General features: G+C 35.9%; 1 long non-coding RNA gene across 1 annotated transcript in view; it reads left to right on the plus strand.

Moving 5' to 3' along the window:
* The first annotated feature begins 3,802 nt into the window (after positions 1 to 3,802).
* LOC108518174 (uncharacterized) overlaps positions 3,803 to 20,327 on the plus strand; it is a 37,749-nt gene continuing 21,224 nt past the window's right edge. Inside the window, exon 1 of the long non-coding RNA XR_001882307.1 lies at positions 3,803 to 3,983. This is a non-coding gene — a long non-coding RNA (uncharacterized LOC108518174). The remainder of the gene's footprint in view (positions 3,984 to 20,327) is intronic.

Genomic DNA, 20,327 nt, shown 5'->3' on the forward strand with positions numbered 1-20,327 from the left:
ACAACAAACAGTTATTTTAATTTCTTCTTCCTCTATTAGATCATAGCTGAGCATGTAACTTACAAGAATATCTTTCTTTTTCCATCTTCATATTCTTCTGACTTTCTTCAGTCCTGTGGGCCCACTGCCTCTTCTCAGTGTGCCTATTCACAAGTGTTATATGGAATAAGAAAGATCTGGAAGTGATACTATAAAGCATTGAAAACTTTAATAATCTCAACCATAATGATTCATGATGAAGGAGTCAAACAATATTTTTTCCTTCGTGTAAAACATCTTTGGGCTGTAGGTGTTCTCATGGAATTATCTGGAAGGCTAATGTGGGGATATCATGATCAAAGGGTCAAAACCTCTCAGGCAGTAATGATCAGGGATGAGAGCCTAATGATGAAGAAGTTTATTTTAAGCATGCATCTATCTTGGATTAATAATCTGCTAATTTATATGCTTCTTGAAGGCTGAGATGTTTTGTTTTTCTTTGTGTTATGAATATATTGTCTGGCCAGTAATATCAGCACAATTAATATTTGTCAAATAAATGAGTAAAAATTAATGTTTGAATCCAACTTTTCCCTTGATAAGGAATGCTTTCAATATCCTGACAAATGGTTATTCAAATTAAATTTAAATTTAGTGTCAGCATGGACAAAAATCTGGGACCAATAGACACTGTGGACTACTAGAAGGTGTAGGGAGGGGGTGTGGGCTAAGAAATTATCTATCGGGTACTATGCTCACTATCATGATGATGAATTCCATATTCCAAACTTCAGCATCACACAATGCTCCCATGTAACAAATATGCACATGTAGCCACTGTATCTAAAAGAAAAGTTGAAAATGTAGAAAAAAAATTAGTGTTGTGAATTTTAACATTAAGCAATGAGCCCATTTGGTCTGTGGGCACTGGACCCCATTCCCTTCACTATTATCTGGAGGGCCTTGGGCAGGAAATTTAAATGTCCAGAGCATCAGTTTCATTGTCTGTATGTTTACTATCACATCATAAATATTTACTTCAAGACTATTACAAGAATTAAATTATTTAACATGTAGAAAACATTCTAGTATTGTTTTGGGCTCACAATTTGTGCTAAGTTCATTCGATGGCAAATGAATTATTTTTTCTTTTTAATTCAGTAGCTCCGAACAGAGTTTCTTAATATTTCTTTTCAGTTTTAATTTTGTGGGCACATAATAGGCGTATATATTTATGGGGTATGTGAGATATTTTGATACAGTTATGTAATATGTAATAATTACATCAGGGTAAATTAGGTCTCCATCCCTTCAAGCATTCATCTTTTGTGTTTCAAACAATCCAATTGTGCTCTTTTAGTTATTTTAAAATGTATAATTACATTATTTTTTACTATAGTCACTCTGTTGTGCTAGCAAATACTAGGTCTTATTCATTTTTCCTATTTGTGTGTGTGTGTGTGTGCACATTAACCATCCCCACTTCTCCCTACCCTTCTGCTAACCTTCCCACTCTCTGGTAACCATCCTTCTACTCTCTATCTCCATGAGTTCAATTGTTTAAATTTTAAATTCTGTAAATAAGTGAGAACATGTGAAGTTTGTTTTTCTGTGCCAGGGTTGTTTCACTTAACATAATGACCTTCAATTCTGTCCATGTTGTTGCAAATGACGGGATCTCATTCTCTTTATGGCTGAATAGTACTCAATTGTGTATATGTACCACATTTTCTTTATCCACTCATCTGTTGATGGACACCTAGGTTGCTTCCAAATCTTGGCTCTTGTGAATGATGTTGCAATAAACATGAGTGCAGATGTCTCTTGGATATATTGATTTTCTTTATTTGACTACACATCTAGCAGTGGGATGAGTTTTTGGTGGATTCTTTAGGTGTTTTCAAATATAAGATCACATCATCTGCAAACAGGGAAAATTTGACTTCTTCGTTTTCTGTTTGGATGCCCTTTATTTCCTTCTCTCGTCTGACTGCTCTAGCTAGAACTTGCAGAACTATGTTGATAACAATAGTGACATTGGGCATCCTTGTCTTGTTCCAGATCTTAGCTAAAGGCTTTCAGTTTTCCCCCCATTCTATATGATACTAGTTATCAGTCTGTTGTATATGGCATTTATTATGTGAGACATATTTTTTCTATACCCACTTTTTAAAGAGTTTTATCATAAAATATGTAGAATTTTATCAAATGCTTTTTCAGCATCAATTGAAATGATCGTATGGCTTTTGTCGTTCATTCTGTCAGTGTGATGTATCACATAGATTGATTTGTGTATATTCAACCATCCTTGCATCCCAGGGATCTATCTCACTTGGTCATGATGAATGACCTTTTTAGTGTGTTGTCGAATTTGTCTTGCTAGTATGTTCTTGAGGATATTTGCGTCAATAATCACCAGAGACATTGGCCTGTAATTTTCTTTTTTTGATGTGTCTTTTCTGGTTTAGGTATCAGGATAATCCTGGCTTCATACAATGTATTTGGAAGTATTCCTTCCTCCTCTGTTTTTCAGAATAATTTGAATAAAGTTTCTTTATATTTGGACTCTGCCATTCTTGAACAATTGATTTATTTTTACTTGGATCTTTTATTTGCCTTTATTGTTTAAGAAGTTATGTATATGTATCTTTAAATTATCATTAAGAGGTGACTTAATCAAACAATTTAGAGAATGAGACCTGTTTTCTTCCTGAAGAATTTTTGGTGCTATATTACCTACTGTTCAAATCACCTTGTGATTTCTTTTCACATTACTCTTCACTTGGATCATTTTCTCCTTGTCCAACTTCTTTTTTGTTTACCTAGATTATGTGTATGTGAATGTATGTGTGTATGTGTGTGTGTATATGTGTGTGTGTGTGTGTGTGTGTATTCAGAAGATACTTGTGGACACTAGAGCTTTGCAGCCTAAAATATTTTCTTTTAAATTTTTAAAAATTTAATCTAGAATTCTAGATTACATCTGTTTTTTGTTTTTCCTGACATGCAATGGTACTAATGAAAACTCTGATGTCAATCTGATTCTCTTTTCTCTGTGTTTTTTTTTTTTCTTTTGCAATATATTATTTTCTTTTGGTGTTTGGAATTCTGAAACTTCAGAATTTTCTCTCTGGCTTTCATTTTTCTCATAATCCATGGTGTCCTTCAATTTAAATATTCTTCTTATAGACTTATCTATTGTTTCTGTAATTATTTATACTCACCAGTTGTCTCTTTTCTTTCTTCTGGTTCTCCAGTAGGTATATGTTATACTTTCTTATCATTGGCATTTAATTTCCTAATATTTTCACTATCTTAGTGTTTTAAATTTTCTATTCTGGAATATTTCCTTGTCTTTATCGTCCAAATTATTAATCAAGGACCACCTGTTTTATTAAGTATTCCTTTTGATTCTTTTAAAATTAATGTTGGCACTCATACTTTTCATTTCTAATAGTGCTTTTATGTTCTTTTATTGTTCTTTTATATGTCAGCCTGTTTTTATTTTAGAGATGCAATACATGCTAAATCTGAGTTTACTACCATGGATTAAACACATGATTCCAATTTTTTCATTATCTCTGTTGACATTTTATAACTGTTGAAGCTCAATGTGTCACTCACATCTGTGAATTAGCTTCTATGCTGATTGATCCCCTCGCCAGCAGGGTTTGCTTTGCAGTTTTGTAGGTCTGTTGCCCTAAAGGCCCCCTCCTGTGTGGTCAGAAGCCTGATTGTGAGCCAGTCCAGTTGTCAGGCAAGCTTCCCTTTAGATTATGAGGCTGTAGGGCATGCAGGCTAGAAATACCATAGAGTGGAGGACTTAGTTCAGGGTGGTATACTTTGATTAATTTTGTTTCAGGTAGAGCTGCTTTTCCCTTTCTCTCCTCAATAACTAGCTCCATTAAGGAGATTCAGAGCCATCCTCTTCTGTTTTCTCCTCCTCTCACCGGCTGCAGCTGCTACTCTAAGACATTCAGGAAGATCTTCTGCTCAGATTAAAGGTGAGCTCTTCAGCTGGAGAAGCATCTATGCTCAGCTGCCCTGCACATGCTGAGGAGGGGGTAGAGGTTGAATGACTTAGAAGCTTTGTAAATGAACCTTTACTTAAGTTCTATCACGGTTGTCTCAAGCTCTTTCCTGATCTCTGTAACTAAAAACTCCACATTTAAAACCATTATTTTATTTTATTATTTTATTTTATTTTTTATTTTTATCACTGAGAAGAGTTTCAATCACCTGCAGCCCTCATCCATGCATATGTTAAGATGTGATTCCTTTGATCTAGTTTATCCTTCCGTACAACTACACCCTTACTATTTTCTAAAGTCAACATTTCTTACCTTCTCATGGCATAAACTCTTTTCAACTTTTAGCACTTCCGTGAATCTATTTACTTTTTTTTTTTGTAATATGCCTTTGTACTCATTTTAATAGTATATTGAAAAAAGATTGTTTTGTATGATATATTATAAAAGGAAAAGAAATATTTGATACATATCATTTAATTATGGACACAATTTGCAGATGTTGACATCTGTGTATCAGACAGGTTTTTTTTGTTTTGTTTTTTGTTTTTTTTTTTTTGTGGCAGAAAGAGATGGTAATTGAAGAAAGTTTAACACATGGTGATTACTTCCAAACCTTTGGACCAAGTACAGGGAAATCAATGTAAGATAGAGTAATCCCATTAAGCCTGGTAAAAATGGGGAGGTATTATGCCCCAAGGCCTGAAGAGGCATTAAAGTGATAAGAAAGAATGGTTATTAGAAACCAACAGATAATGGATGAAAAGTTTGTCTTGTAGGAGCCGTGGCCTTTGGTAGGTGCATGAAATCAACCCACAGGAAGGAAAAGGGGAAATAAGTATTTATCCCACTCTTTTTCCTTCCTCTGACCTTCTGATGACTCCCATTAACTGAACCCCACTGGGAGCCAAAGGGCAAGAGAGCTCACTGATGTCTTTTACACTGGTCATCCTGTAGGAACACAGGGCAGGGTAGAGGAAGATGAAGAGCAGATCTGGAGGGTCAAATGGGAAGTATCAAGCAGAGCTCACCTTCTGTACTAACTCTTGTATTTTGTCCAGATGGAGTGATACGTGCTGAAGGTAGCACCAGTGTTCTCAGATGAAACTTGAAACAGAAGGTAGCACCAATGTTCTCAGATAAGGTCGGAAAGTGAGGAAAAGGGAAAGTGAAAAATACTTACAATAACATTGTCCCACTGCAGTCCCATTTCTGATGATAGTTATGAGGCCTACATTTGATAATTATACCTTCCTTTCTCCACTACTCAGTCTGTGTTATTTTACCTCTGCCAGCAGCTCAGATGAATGGAACTCTTTACTTGCTGAGTGATCCTGAATGATCTGGTTCCATGGTAGTCCCTATCTTTACTGTATTTCTATAGCTGACCAGGACCCTTAGGCAAGAAAGTCCTGAGAAGTACCCCAGTACATCCCCTGGGCTCCAGGCATAGACCTTTTTGTCCCAATTGTGTTGCAGAAACCCAAGTTCATCTTGGGAATTGGAATCAGTCACTTCAGCCAATGAGTGACTTCATTCTCTTTTTGTGGGTTCAATCATATGGGTATCCCTGAATGGCCAAGAAGTCTCAGCTTGAAAATAAACAGACTGACTGTGTTCTCTGGTGGAAGTATTTCTTTCTTGAGGAATATGACACCAAACCCATTCAACCAAATGTTTTGGGGACTGGAAGTAAATATTTTTTTTTCAGTGAGTTATTTTGGTGATGGTAGAATGGCTCTCAGACTCATATTTTGGTTCCTTTTCCTATAAATTCTGGTAATGGGAGTGACGGCTCCAAATACTAAGAGCTAGTTTAAGTCATATAACATCCTATAGGACAAAATTTCAAACAGATTGCTCTCCATTTTCTGAGTTAATTTAGTTCTTAGTTGGCCATAACATTGTTATATCAAGCCAGCACCTTTTGGGTTTTGGTGCACATGGTAAGACCAGTAATATTTATGGCTATAAACCCATTGTTATTTCCTTCACTTTAGAATAAGTCTCCTTTCTGGGGATGTTATTTGAGTTGGTGATGTACAAACTTCATAATGGAGACCCTTTCGGGGACAGAGCAGAGCAAAGTAGAGACTGCCTGTGTAAGGGAAAATGGAACGTATTCTAGCACACAAGGAAGCTTTACTGGTTGGAAAGAGAAAGAAGAACAAGGAGGTCAAAGAGGAAAAAAAAGAAGAGGAGGAAGAAATATATTGGATTAAGGGTTGATCCGAAAATATCATTTTGTTAGGGGAAAGAGCAGATAGGTTAGCAGTAAGACAAATTCTTTTGACTTTTTTTTTTAACAATTAGAAAAAAAGACAATATGGGTTCCAGTTAAGAAGCAAACCTTAATGGAAAAAAATAATAATAGATCAACTCTCCTGAACTTCTAAGACAACATGATAGTAACGTATCTAACATGAGAGCAATATGGTTGTTGCCCTAAAAATAGTTCTGTCAGATTGTTGTTATCCAAGAAAGTAGTCCAAGAAATTTCCTTCAACTATTGAAAGAATCTTCCATTCAGTCAACTGAGTACCTATCACGTGGCATATACTGCCCAATGCTCCTGGTATACAGGAATGAAATGCCCTTGTCTTCAAGAAGCCAACAGTCTGGTAGGTAAACAGACATGCAAACCAACATACGTAATACAAAGTGTTCATTACTATGTCCAAGTTGTGGTGTGACCAAAGAGGGAAAAAATTAGCTCAAGGTGCTGGGATGGGAAGGGAGAAAGGTCATGTGGTGAGTTCAGGACAAGTTGTATATAATACTTGACTACTGGGGGCAAAAAGGTATTATATAAACAATAAAGGGAGAAAAAAATTACAAGCCAAGATAAAAGCAACTGGAGTCAAGAGAGATATGAAATATTCAGGCCAGCAGTTCAGTATGACCAACATAGATAATAAAAGAAAGAAAAAAAGGGAACAGGCTGTGGAGGAGGGAGAAGACAGGAGGCTCATATAAATTGTCCTTGTTCCTTCCTATTATGTACAAATGACTGGGATCTGAATGTTCTTAAAATCAGTATCTATGACAACCAGAAAATCCAGATGTATATCTTCCCTCTCATTATGTGTTATAATGAAAATAATATTCTGGATCTTGCAATAGTTATTATGTTTATACTCAGGGACCTATTGTTTAAAATAATGTGTCGTAAGGCCCCTAAAAATTATTAGTTGAGTCATTCGGTTTGCTAAAAGCTCAATCATATTATATTCGTAAAAGTATAAATTTGTCTGTTATATTAATCACTGAAAAAGTTATTACATTGTTTTTCAAATTGATTATAAATACTTCAGACATATAGCAAATATGAAATTACCTAATATTAGACTGGGCTATTTGTTAGTAATAGCATCAATCTAAAATAACATGTAGAATACCTAAAAGATTTGAGGCAGAGAAAATCTGGAAAATAGTATGAGGGTTTGAATCTATTTCTAGGTTTCTTTGTCAAAGTCTTCAAGAACATGTAAGTATTGCTATGAAATTATGAGGGCATTTCTTTATTAGGAATGTTTAATGTAATTCATTTCTTACCATGATTTTAAATTTTATTTCATGNGTTAGTAATAGCATCAATCTAAAATAACATGTAGAATACCTAAAAGATTTGAGGCAGAGAAAATCTGGAAAATAGTATGAGGGTTTGAATCTATTTCTAGGTTTCTTTGTCAAAGTCTTCAAGAACATGTAAGTATTGCTATGAAATTATGAGGGCATTTCTTTATTAGGAATGTTTAATGTAATTCATTTCTTACCATGATTTTAAATTTTTATTTCATGTAAGATTTTAAAAAGCCAAGCCAAAATGCTTTTGTGACTAGAACATTATTGACTATGTGAAAAATAACTAAGCAGTTAATATTAAAAAGGTACTTGAAGTTCTTAGAATTTACATTTATCTCTGGCATATTTAACCTAGTCAATATGACTTACCTATTGTGAATTTTAGCTTTGATTAATGCATTACTAAGTTTAGTGATGCTTTCTGGCTTCTATTGATAAAACTGCAGTATATGGCAAAGATGAACACACAATTTACACAAAGCACTTTATTAAGTTTCGAAGAATTCCATTATATTGTTGCAAGACTTCCACCAACTACTATCTATCTTCTATGTCAAATGCTTTGGATCACTGAAGACAAAACTAAAACGTGTCATTTTTGGAGAGACATGTGAAGACTGTTCATAGTTTTTTCATGTTTTCATTACAAGAGTGTGAGCAGAGTCCCCAGGGCCTGAGGCTGGGACGTTTGGCCATGCTTACATTCTCCAAGAGAGCTTGAGAACAAACAGTTCAAGTGCAGACATGACATATTCCTAAACTTTATTTGGCAAGGTTGCAGAAATGTTTTTAGCAACTGCCATATTATTTAGTTTTTATTTTTTTCTAACACCACTGTTGGCAAAATATGCCTACATAACTGTTCCTATTTTCCTGTTGTAATGTCTTACATGTGAAAATGTATTTTGTACAGACACAGAGCATGTTTTAATCTATAAGGAAAAGCTATAAACATGACCCTATACCCTGACACTCTAGTGCCTGAACTAACAGTTCAAAACATTGTAACATACAGCATTTGTGTACATATTTATGCACACGTACATACACACACTCTGTCTCTCTCACACACATACATAGACAAGAATTCACATATTTGCATACACAGTTAATGAACTTCACTTTCAAATGTCTGCATCAAATCAGAAGAGGGAACAAAGCTTAACTATGAAATTATGAACATCGGGGTAATTCTCATGAAATGGAATGTTTTTCTAAGCCAGTTGTCCATTCAGCACCTTCCAAATTTAGATATTCTGTATAAGCAGTTTACGTTTTTCTTTTCCTTGTAATGTCTGCTGTTTCCTTTAGTGATTTTAAAGACGGGGCCAATGTGACATTAGCTTCTTTTTAATGAGTTTCTCTTCAGCCATTCCTTTTCACTCTGTACCATGCATGCCACTTGATCTGGAGGGTTTTTTCTTTTTTCTTTTTTTCTGGAAGAAGTTGAAGTATTTATTCTTTTTTTAAAAAGTAGAAATAAGAGTTTTCTCCAAAAATATTTGATCATCAGTTGTACCCTAGGAAAAGGCACTATATAACCATTTAGAACATCCTGATCTAATATAGGAGCAACATAATGCTGGCAGAGGATTAATTCTCTATCCATAAAGTTTTGTCTAAGAATACTTGTGTGTGTATTCCAATAATATGCAAAATTATAACCACTCAAATTATACTAAAATATTATTTTAAATAAAATCTACAAATTGTGTTCTTTTTCTGGTTAAAATTTCAAGCTTCAGATCTACTTCTTTTCTAATTAAAAATATTATGACATATTATCAGTGTAATGAAACCTCAAATAACCAACATTAAATAACCATACACATTAGCTGACACAAAAGTGATTTTTAGAAGTACATGTGGGAGACTTACATATAACAACAAATTAACATGTTTCTATTTAAAATTATTTTAACATCTGGACACTACAGCAATGTCAAGGTAAAACTTCAATATATTTCAGTATCTTTAACAGCACTGTAATATAATGGAGTATGAGTAATTTCAATGCTACTAATAGGAATTTAATATAATGACAGCCATGATTGGTGAAGAAAAGAGACCTAAGAAATGACATTTCTGTATTTCTTCTGGGACCACTAGAGTATTGACTCACAGGTCTGTCCATTTGCTGCCAGGGTGGCATATGTGAATTCAATATCAGCTTTATAAATGCTTTCAACAGAGAGACTAGTAGAGATGGGTGTGTGTGTGTGTGTCTGTGTGTGATATCACCTCTTTGTAGGTGTTCCACATTAAAGCAAGAGCATGGTATAAGGAGAGCTACTCTCTCTGACTCCCATGTTGCTGCCTTCTGGCTGAGTTGGCGGGCTGGTGGCGATGAAGAGCATCTGGATGTGCTTCAGTGACTTCTGGAATATTCAGCCTCAGTCCTCTCAGTGTCACAGTTCCAAGAGTGAAGCAAGGACTTTGAAGGATGTCTGGCAGGACTTTGGATAAGTTATGTAATGCAATATGGGTTGTTTTTGTCTTTCAAGCAAAAACGTTTAGTGAGATTTTTGTCAATTATTTGTTATCTGTGCAAACTTGAGCTTTTGCCCCACTCCTGGCTGCTGGTTTGGTCCTGTGAATTGTCCTAACCATGCCATGGGGCACTGAGCATTCACTTATGTTCAGTATCTGGACCTACTCTATAAAACTTTGTCTCTCCCAGGGACCAGAGAAATATGTTTGCTCCTAGCCCAGCACCTAGGGAAACACTTTACTTAATTGGATATGAGCTAGAGTCTGGCTCCATCAGCGATCATTTGAGCATTTATTTTTAAGGATCAACTTTTAAAACAGCCACAAAGATTACATAAATGTGGAGTTTATGATAACTGAAAAGTAGCACTGCCACTAAAGAGTGATTAGATAATCATGTGTGTTGTGTTCATATATTTTACACATTTCACATACTATAATTAAGAGACTGGACAAACCCATTTTTTATTCTTTTTTTTTTTTTTTTTTTTTGAGACTGGGTTTCATTCTATTGCCTAGGCTGGAGTACAGTGGGGTGATCATAGCTCACTGCAGCCTCAACCTCTTGGGCTAGGGAGGTAGTGATCTGCCAGTGATCCTCCCACCAGATTACCTACTCGTTCCTGATTACCTGGGACTAAAGACACACAACCACCATGCCCAGCTAATTTTTGTAGAGACTGGGCTTCCCTGTATTGATCAGGCTGGTCTCAAATTCCCTGGCTTAAGCCATCTACCCACCTCAGCCTCCCAGAGTACTGGGATTACAGGCATGAGCCACTATGCCTGGCCCATTTTCTATAGCAATCAATCCAACATTGGAAGAATGCTATTTCTTGCATGAAACCATCCTGATTATCTATACATAATCTAGATAAATTTTTTTGTATCTTAAAATTTTTGATATTGAAAAATTAACTTTTATAAATAATATGTCTAAATATGACTTTAAATGTACAAATAAGAAAAGTAATAAGTAACAACATATAAAACTTACTATGTTTTATATGTATGTACTGCTTACTTAAAATCTACTACTTACTAGATGTTTTTGAGTCAATTTTACTTATACTAATTTGTTTAATCCTCACAACAACCATATGACATAGGCACCATTGTTATCTATGCTTTACTATTGAGTATTTGAGATATAGAAAGATTATGTGAACTTCCCAAATTGCACAATTAATGAGCTATAGAGCAAAAGTTCCGAACCAGATTGTTTAGTACCATTGTTGATGTTTTTAATGACTGTGCTACAATGTCTCACCACAGAATGAGGGCTAACATAAAACAGAAAATTCAGTACTTGGTAAAAAATAAATAAAATAGATAAAGTCATTAATATTGGTTCTGTCCAAGTTTGACCTTTGAATGATTTGAGCTATATCACTCTCTCTCACACACACAGAAAAGTAATGTGGTTCTTAACTAGCAAACAAATTTAAGCATTGCTAAATATATAGGAAAATAAATTTAGAAAGCAAGACATACTTTGAAATATAAAGTACTTGATATTTGAAAAAGGTGACTGACAATGTTATAAAAGGTAAAAGTAAATAATATATTTTTTTACTTATTGGTTAATGACTAAAACAATCTAATTCCTATGTGCATACTATTGTCTTTAGTTGAGTACGGTCATTTTTTTACTTTCACATTTGTTCAAACATAGTGGCAAGTGTCCCAAATGTTTATCATCTTTTAAACTTGATTCACATGTGGCTTCTTATAGAAGAATACATGTTTCTTAAGAAGTCCAAAGTAAGTTGGTATTCTTTAATGTGTCAAGTTTAATTTTCTGCATCAAACATAGCTTGAAAATTTTAAAAGCACTTCATATTAGAAATTAAGACCTAAACACCAGAAGGTATTATGTTCAATACTCTGTGGTGTTTCATTTATTTGTAATAGACACCAGGCCATTTTTATGTCTTCAGAGTATGTCACCTTAGCCCCAATGTTCCTTTTTAAAGAAGAAACTTCCCCTTTGTTATTGCAAGGATAAGCAGTTTCTGAGATACGTTCTTGGCTGACATACATCTAGGAATAATAGAGGTACATTTCTGGAAGCAAATATAGTACTCAGACTTTATGCTATTTTGAAATTATTTTGCATTTCATAGATAAAATTATTTTAAAACTCATGAAATATATGTATACAAGATAATAAATATGCACATGAAATTAAGGAAGAAGAATAAAATGAACATTTTATTTCCAATTCAGAAATAAAATTGCAAATTTATTGTGTTAGTTTTTGTGTTGTCAACTTTACTTATACCCAGTACATTCTGTGATTTCTATCTTGGCTCAATATTCACCATTTTAAAATTCAGTCATATTTTTGCATATGAATGAACTTCATTTACTTTTACTGGTAAGTGGTACTTGCTGTGTGGTTATGCCACAGCTGATTTTGTTGAAATATAATGCAGTGTTTATAGTTACTGGATTTTATTAAATAAAATCTGTGACAAATGTTCTTATTATTACCTCTGAATACAAATGTATAAGAATTTGTTTTGGATGTGTCTTTGTACCCATGAGTGAACTGCTTAGCATGGCAAATAACCCAATGTAGTAATACATATTACTTTTTCAAAATAGTGTTAATAATTTATACTTACATTAACTGTGGGCAAGAGTTCTCGTTGCTCCACACTCTTGTCAAAATTTGGTATTAGAAGATTTCTTTTAAAAAAATTTGTTAAATTGTAAACTAGTTTCTCTTTGAGATTACAACTTTGTTTACCTGATTAGTAGTGACATTAATTATTTTTCATGTACTTCTTGGTAAGATTTTGTTCACCTGTTCCAATCAAAGGTTTCCCATGAAAGATTGACCCAGTGGTCAAAGGTTACTCCAGGATATTGGGTTAGGTCTTGTGATATCTTCAACATGGAAGTCCCAAACCACCAATAAAATGTTTAGCGGCAGGCACTATGAAGTTGACCCTGCACAAAGGCGATCAGAGCCAACATCATGTAGGCAGCTTCAATCCTGGAGAATAATGAAAGTTGAAGCCGAGGGTGTCTGAAATGGTGAATAAAGGATGTCTAACTCTATGACATCTTTTCTGTGTGCTGGAGGAACAGATCTGTGAATAATGTCCCAACTGGGTCACATTAGAAGTTGCTTAAAGATCTCCCAATACGTCCCTCCTCCCATGGCATCACATGGATTGCACTGGATTTTATTTCAACTGCTGCTGCCTTGGCATTAATGCCACTTCTGAATTGGAAATAAAAAATGTGTAACCACTGCTTCCTCCAAGCATTATGCATGTTCTGCCTTTTGCGTTTTTGCCAAATGCAAGCTCAGCACGGTTTCCTTATCGCCCTACTCCAAATTAAAATCTCATATTTTAATTTAACTACTACATTTAACTAAAGGTGAGGATCCTCGGAGTTCTAGGGACAGGATGGCTGGGAACTTGTGTTTTCCATTCTTTACTGGGGAGGTGGAACTCCCCACATACAGAATGGTTATCCGAAAGTGATATGCAAACACGGGTGTAAGACATGACCAGCACAAAGCTGCTGAGAGAATTCTTCTTCACTCCTGAGACTAAGACCCTGGAGGCCTCTGTCTTTCCTTCCAGACTTGAATATGGGACAGTGTAATCTCAATGGCTGTTGGTGGCCAGCTTGCAAATATGAGAAGACTGATTTTAGGTGAAACCGCCAGTTTGATCAACAGAAAGCAGCATGGATGTGATGATCTAGCTGCTGGGTTAACAAAATCTGAGGCCCACATTGACCTGGATATCCAGACATGAGAACCAAGATATTTTCTCACTGTTTACAGAACTTTGAGTTGCTTTTCATCCTCTTCACTGATGAAATAATCCTAAATTATATCGCTCCCAGCTATTTTATTTATTTTATGTGAAAATTACCTCAGCCTTTAAGATTATAGGAAAAAATCTTTAATTAACTTAGGATTAGAGTATTTTCATAAAATTTTATATTCTATCAATTATTTCTTTTCTCAGTGTTTATTTGGATAATAATCTAACTGTAAAAACGGTATCAATGACTTCCTTAATTCTTTTTAAAGTTAGTTCAGTTACTAATTCACGCTATGCCCATCACAACTGACTGATGTATTAAGTTATGTTTTACTTTACTCATTTTATTTATTTATTTTTAATTTTGTGGGTACATAGTAGATGTACTTATATATGGGGTACATGAGATATTTTGATACAGACATGCAATATGTAATCATCACATTATAGAGAATGGTTATCCATCCACTTAAGCACTTATCATTTGTGCTACAAACAATCCAGTTACACTCTTTTAGTTATTTTAAAATGTGCAATTTATTAACTTATTGACTCTAGTAATCCTGTTGTGCTATCAAATAGTAGGTCTCATTCTCTTTCTTTGTGTGTACTCATTAACAATCCCCACCTCCCCCACAAGCCTGGTTACCCTTGTCAGCCTCTGGTAACCATCCATCTATGTCATATGTCCATCAGTTCAATTGTTGTCATTTTGGATCCCAAAATAGGTGAGAACATAAGATGTTTGTTTTTCTGTGCCTGGCTTATTTCCTTTAACATAATGATCTTCAGTTCCATTTATGTATTTGCAAATGACAAGATCTCATTCTTTTTCATGGCTGAATAGTACTCTATTGTGTATATGTACCCCATTGCTTCCAAATCTTAGCTGTTGTGAACAGTGCTGCAAAAAACATGGGAGAGCAGATATCTCTTCGATATGCTGATTTCCTTTCTTTTGGGTATATACCCAGCAATGGGATTGCTGGATCATATGGTAGTTCTAGTCTCAGTTTTTTGAGGACACTCCAAGCTGTTCTCTCTAGTGGTTGTACTAATTTACATTGCCACCAACAGTGTACAAAGGTTCTTTTTTTCTCCACATCCTCACCAGCATTTGTTATTGCATGTCTTTTGGATATAAGCTATTTTAACTGGGGTAAGTTGATATCCCATTGTAGTTTTATTTGCATTTCTCTGATGATCAGTGATGTTGAGCATGTTTTCATATGCCTGTTTGCTACTTGCATGTCTTTTTTAGAGGAATGTCTAAGCAAATGTTTTGCCTATTTTTTGATTGGATAATTAGACTTTTTAAATATAGAGTTGTTTGAGTTCCTTATATATTCTTGTTATTAACCCGTTGTCAGATAGGTGGTCTGCAAATATTTTCTCCCATTTTGTGGGTTGTCTCTTCACTTTATTGATCTGTTGTGCAGAAGCTTTTTAATTTGATGTGATCCCATTTGGCCATTTTGGCTTTGGTTGCCTGTGCTTGCGGGGTATTACTCAAGAAATTTTTGCCCAGACCAGTGTCCAGGAGAATTTTCCCATATATATATATATATATATATACACATATATATTATGTAGTAATTTAACAGTTTGAGGTCTTAGATTTAAGTCTTTCATCCATTTTGATTTAATTTTTGTATATAATGAGACATAAGGGTCTACTTTCATTCTTCAGGGGATATCCAGTTTTCTCAGCACCATTTATTGAAGAGGCTGTCTTTTCCCCAGTGTACGTTCTTGGCACCTTTGTAAAAAATAAGTTCACTGTAGGTGTGTGGATTTGTTTCTGGGTTCTCAATTCTGTTCCATTGGTCTGTGTGTCTGTTTTTATACCAGCACGGTGCTGCTTTGGTTATTATAGCTGTGGAGTCGGATTTGAAGTCAGATCATGTAATTTCTCCCATTTGGTTCTCTTTTCTTAGAATAACTTTGGCTATTTTTGGTCTTTTGTGGTTCCATATAAATTTTAGAATTTTTTTTTATGTTTTTTCAAGAATGTTCTTAGAATTTTGGTAGGGATTGCATTGAATTTGTGGATTGCTTAGGTAGCATGGACATTTTAACAATATTGATCCTTTCAAGCTGTAAACATGAAATATTTTTCCATTTGTTGGTGTCCTCTTCAATTTCTTTCATCAGTGTTTTATAGTTTTTATTATAGAGATCTTTCACTTTCTTGGTTAAATTAATTCCTAGATATTTCATTTATGACTATTGTAAATGGAATTTTGAAAAAATACCTTCTTTAGGTTTTTTTGCTGTTGGCATATAGAAATGCTACTGATGTTGTGTGTTGATTTTGTATCCTGCAAGTTTACTGAATGTGTTTATCAGTTCTAGTAGTTCTTTGATGGAGTCTTTAGGTTTTGCCAAATATAAAATCATACCATCTGCTAACAGGGATAATTTAACTTCTTAAAATTATTCCTTGGTATCCATTTCGATAACCTTTCTTTCTTTCTCTTTTTGATTGCTCTAGCTAGAACTTCTAGTACTATGTTGAATAACAGGGGTGAACATGTGCACCTTTCTCTTGTTCCTCAGAGAAAAGGCTTTCATCTTTTCAGCATCTGATGTAATACTAGCTGTGATTCTGTCATATACAGCTTTTATTATGTTAATGTACCTTCCTTCTATATCCATTTTTGAGGGTTTTTATCATGAATGGATGTTGAATTTTATCAAATGCTTTTCAGCATCAGTTGAAATAATCATACAATTTTTATCCTTCATTCTGTTGATATGATGTATCATCATACTAACTGACTTCTGTATGTTGACCCTTACTTACATCCCAGGGATAAACCCCACTTGGTCATGATAAAGGACCTTTCTAAGGTATTGTTGAATTTGATTTGCTAGTAATTTGTTGAGTATTTTTGCATCAATATTCATCAGAGATATTGGCCTGTAGTTTTTTTAATATACATGTTACTGTTTGATTTTGGTGTCAGAGAGATACTAACCTGATAGAATAAATTTTTAAGTATTCCCTCCTCATCTACCTTTTAGAATAGTTTGTATAGGATTGGTATTAGTTCTTCTTTAAATGTTTGGGAGAATTCAGCAGTGAAGACATTGGGTGTTGAATTTTCTGTACTAGGAGACATTTCATTATGGCTTAGATCTCATTACTTTTTATTGGACTCTTCAGACTCTTCTGCTTAATGGCAATAAATATGGAAACTGGGCAGAAAAAATGTATATTTTCGAATAACTTGTCTTTAAACTCGATAATTCTTTTGTCTGCTTTATCCATTTTGCTATTAAAAAACTCTGATGCATTTTTCAGTATGCCAATGGCATTTCTCAGCTCCAGAATTTCTGCTGACTCTTTTTAATTGTTTCAATCTCTTTGTTAAATTTATCTGACAGAATTCTGAATTCCTTCTCTGTGTTATCTTGAATTTCTTTGAGTTCCCTCAACACCGCTATTCTGAATTCTCTGTATGAAAGGTCACATAATTCTGTTTCTTCATGATTTGTCCCTGGTGTCTTGTTTAGTTCATCTGGTGAGGTCATGTTTTTCTGGATGCTGTTGGTGTTAATAGATGTTCTTTGGTGTTGAGGCATTGAGGAGTTTGATATTTATTGTAGTCTTCACTGTCTGGGTATATCTGTAGCTGTCCTTCTTGGCAAGACTTTCCAGATATTTGAAAGGACTTGGGTGTTGTGATCTAGGCTGTATCTGCTTTAGAGGGCACCCCAAACCCAAGAATGCTGTGGTTCTTGCAGACTCATAGAGGTACTGCCTTGATGGACAAGATCTTGGGGAATCCTCTGGATTACTAGGCGGAGACTCTTATCATATTTCCTTAGTTTCTCCCAAACAAATGTAGTCTCTCTCTATGTTCTGAGTCATTTAAAGCTGGGAGTGGAGTAACACAAGCACCCCTGTGACTACCACCATTCTGACTGCACTGGATCATACCTGAAGGCAGCATAGCACTGGGTCTCAGCCAAGGCCTGCTGTAACAGTTTCCTGGCTAACGCCTATGTTCACTCAAGACCCTCGGGCTCTACAATCAGCACATGGCAAAGCCAGACAGGCCTGTGTTCTTCCCTTCAGGGCGGCAAGGTCTCCCAGGCCCTGGGTGGGTCTAGAAGTCCAGTCTAGGAGTCAGGGACTAGAGTAAAAAACTTTAGAAGTTTACCTTGTGGCTGAGCTGGCATTCATCCCACAAAACACAGCCCTTCTCACTCTTCCTTCCCCTTTCCAAAGGCAGAGGAACCTCACCCCATAGCCTCCATCCCCCAGGCCACAGAGAATACTGACAGACTACCACCTATGTTCCCTTAAGGACCAAGGTTTTAAAAATTAGCTTTTGGTGAATGCTGCCAGGCCTGGGACTCACCCTAGACGGCAGTGGACCCCCTTCTGGCCCAGGGCAGGTCCATAAATGCCATCCAAGAATCAAGTCCTGGAATCAGGGAACCCAAGTGGCTGCTTGGTGCTCTACATCCCTGTGGCCATCCTGGCACCTAAGGTGCAAGACAAAGTTCCCTTTACTTTTCCCTCTGCTTTTTGCAAGCAGAAGGAGTTTTGTCCCCACAGCTACCACAGCTGTAATGTGCTGAGTCTCACCTGAAGCCAGCAACTCTCAGTGGCTCACCCAAGGTCTTTGATGTAGTACCTGGGTATCACTGCTGGTTATTAAGGACCCAAGGGCTCTTCAGTTAGAAGGTGATGAATGCTGCCAGGACATAGTACGTTCCCTTTTAGCCCAGGGCATGTCTAGAAATGTCATCTGGGAGCTAGGGCCTGGAATGGGAGCCTCATAACTCTGACTAGTGCCTTATCCTTTGGTGGCTGAGCTGGTATTCAAAATGCAAGACAAAGTCCTCCCCATTCTTCCCTTTACTCTCCTTAAGTAGAAGGAAGGAGTCTCTTGGAGCTGCAAACTGTGCAGCCTGGGGTTAGGAAAGGGGTGATGCCAACACTTCCTTAACAATCACAGTTGGTGTCTTAGTATGTTACCTGCCTCCCCTACTCCAGTCCTCTGTCTTTGGATCAGGTTCGGCGCTAGGACTCACCTAAGAGTTGCAGTCCTTATAGCTTAGACTACCTTTCAGGTTTATTTAGACCACAGAGCTCTTTAGCCCGTGGTGGTGAGGTTTGTGGGAATTCAAGTTTCAACACCTGGGATCTGTGATTCCCCTCTGGCTAGGGCTGGTTTAAATGCTGCCTTGCTGGGCATGCTGATCAGCTGAGTTTGGTTCAGTTTTCTTTTCTACTCGAATAACAGGACAGTACTGAGTTCGGTGACTCACAATTGCTGTGTTCTCCCTCTTCCCGCACGCAGAGATGCTCTGCACACCAAGCCATTGCTGCTTGGGGTTCAGGAGGGGTGATGGCAGGAATTCAGGATGATTTTTTCTGTCTTCTCAGTGCCTCTTTCAGTGATTTGGATTTAAAACCAGGTACCATGAGGACTCACCTGATTTTTTTTTTTTTTTTTGGTTATTATAAAGGTGGTTGTTTTCTGTGTAGATAGTTGTTACATTGGTGTCATTGTGAGAGGGACGATTGACTGAGTTTTCTCTTCTGCCATCTTGCTCTGCCTCCAGTTCACTTTACTCACTTTAGACCTAGAAAACTGTAGCTTAGAAAAATTATTTCGTGTTTCTGAGTTGGTAGAGTTAACAAGTGAATGAATTGCTTGAGAAGCTACATCTTCTGAGATGTAGTCAAGCAAGCAATTTATTGGAAAACATTTATATATATCACATAAACTAATAAATTACATATTCATTAACAAAATACATTGAAGCTATTTAATGTTGTATACAAAGGAAATGTACCTAGTTTGGGGAGATATGTGATACGTTTCTTGTGAATTGAGGAGGTCCATGTTTGTGTTATATTATGGGCATTATATGACTCCTAAAATGCAAAATGACTTAGTTAGACTCCAACCTTTTGTCTACATTCTATACTCTTATACTATGTATATCAATAAATGTCGATCATTTTATTGAAGACTTTATTTCTTGTAATTTCTAGATTCTAATTGCTCTTTTCCCTAGATACTATAGGAAAGAATCAGAAACATCAGCAACACAATTTTATTTTAATGTTTTTATTTATTTTATTTTATTATTGTATCTGGGATACCTGTGTGGAACATGCAGGTTTGTTACATAGGTGTACATGTGCCATGGGGGTTTGCTGCACCCATCAACCTGTCATCTAGGTTTTAAGCCCCACATGCATTAGGTATTTGTCCTAATGCTATCCATCCCCCTTGCCCCAACCCCTGACAGGCCCTGGTGTGTGATGTTCCCCTCCCTGTGTCCAGGTGTTCGCATTGTTCAGCTCCCACCTACGAGTGAAAACATGCAGTGTTTGGTTTTGTGTTCCTGTGTTAGTTTGCTGAGAATAATTATTTCCAGTTTCATCCATGGCCCTGAAAAGGACATGAACTCATACTTTTTT

The sequence above is a fragment of the Rhinopithecus bieti genome, unplaced genomic scaffold, assembly GCF_001698545.2.
Source record: "Rhinopithecus bieti isolate Rb0 unplaced genomic scaffold, ASM169854v2 scaffold_1295, whole genome shotgun sequence".
Classification (NCBI taxonomy): Eukaryota; Metazoa; Chordata; class Mammalia; order Primates; family Cercopithecidae; genus Rhinopithecus; species Rhinopithecus bieti.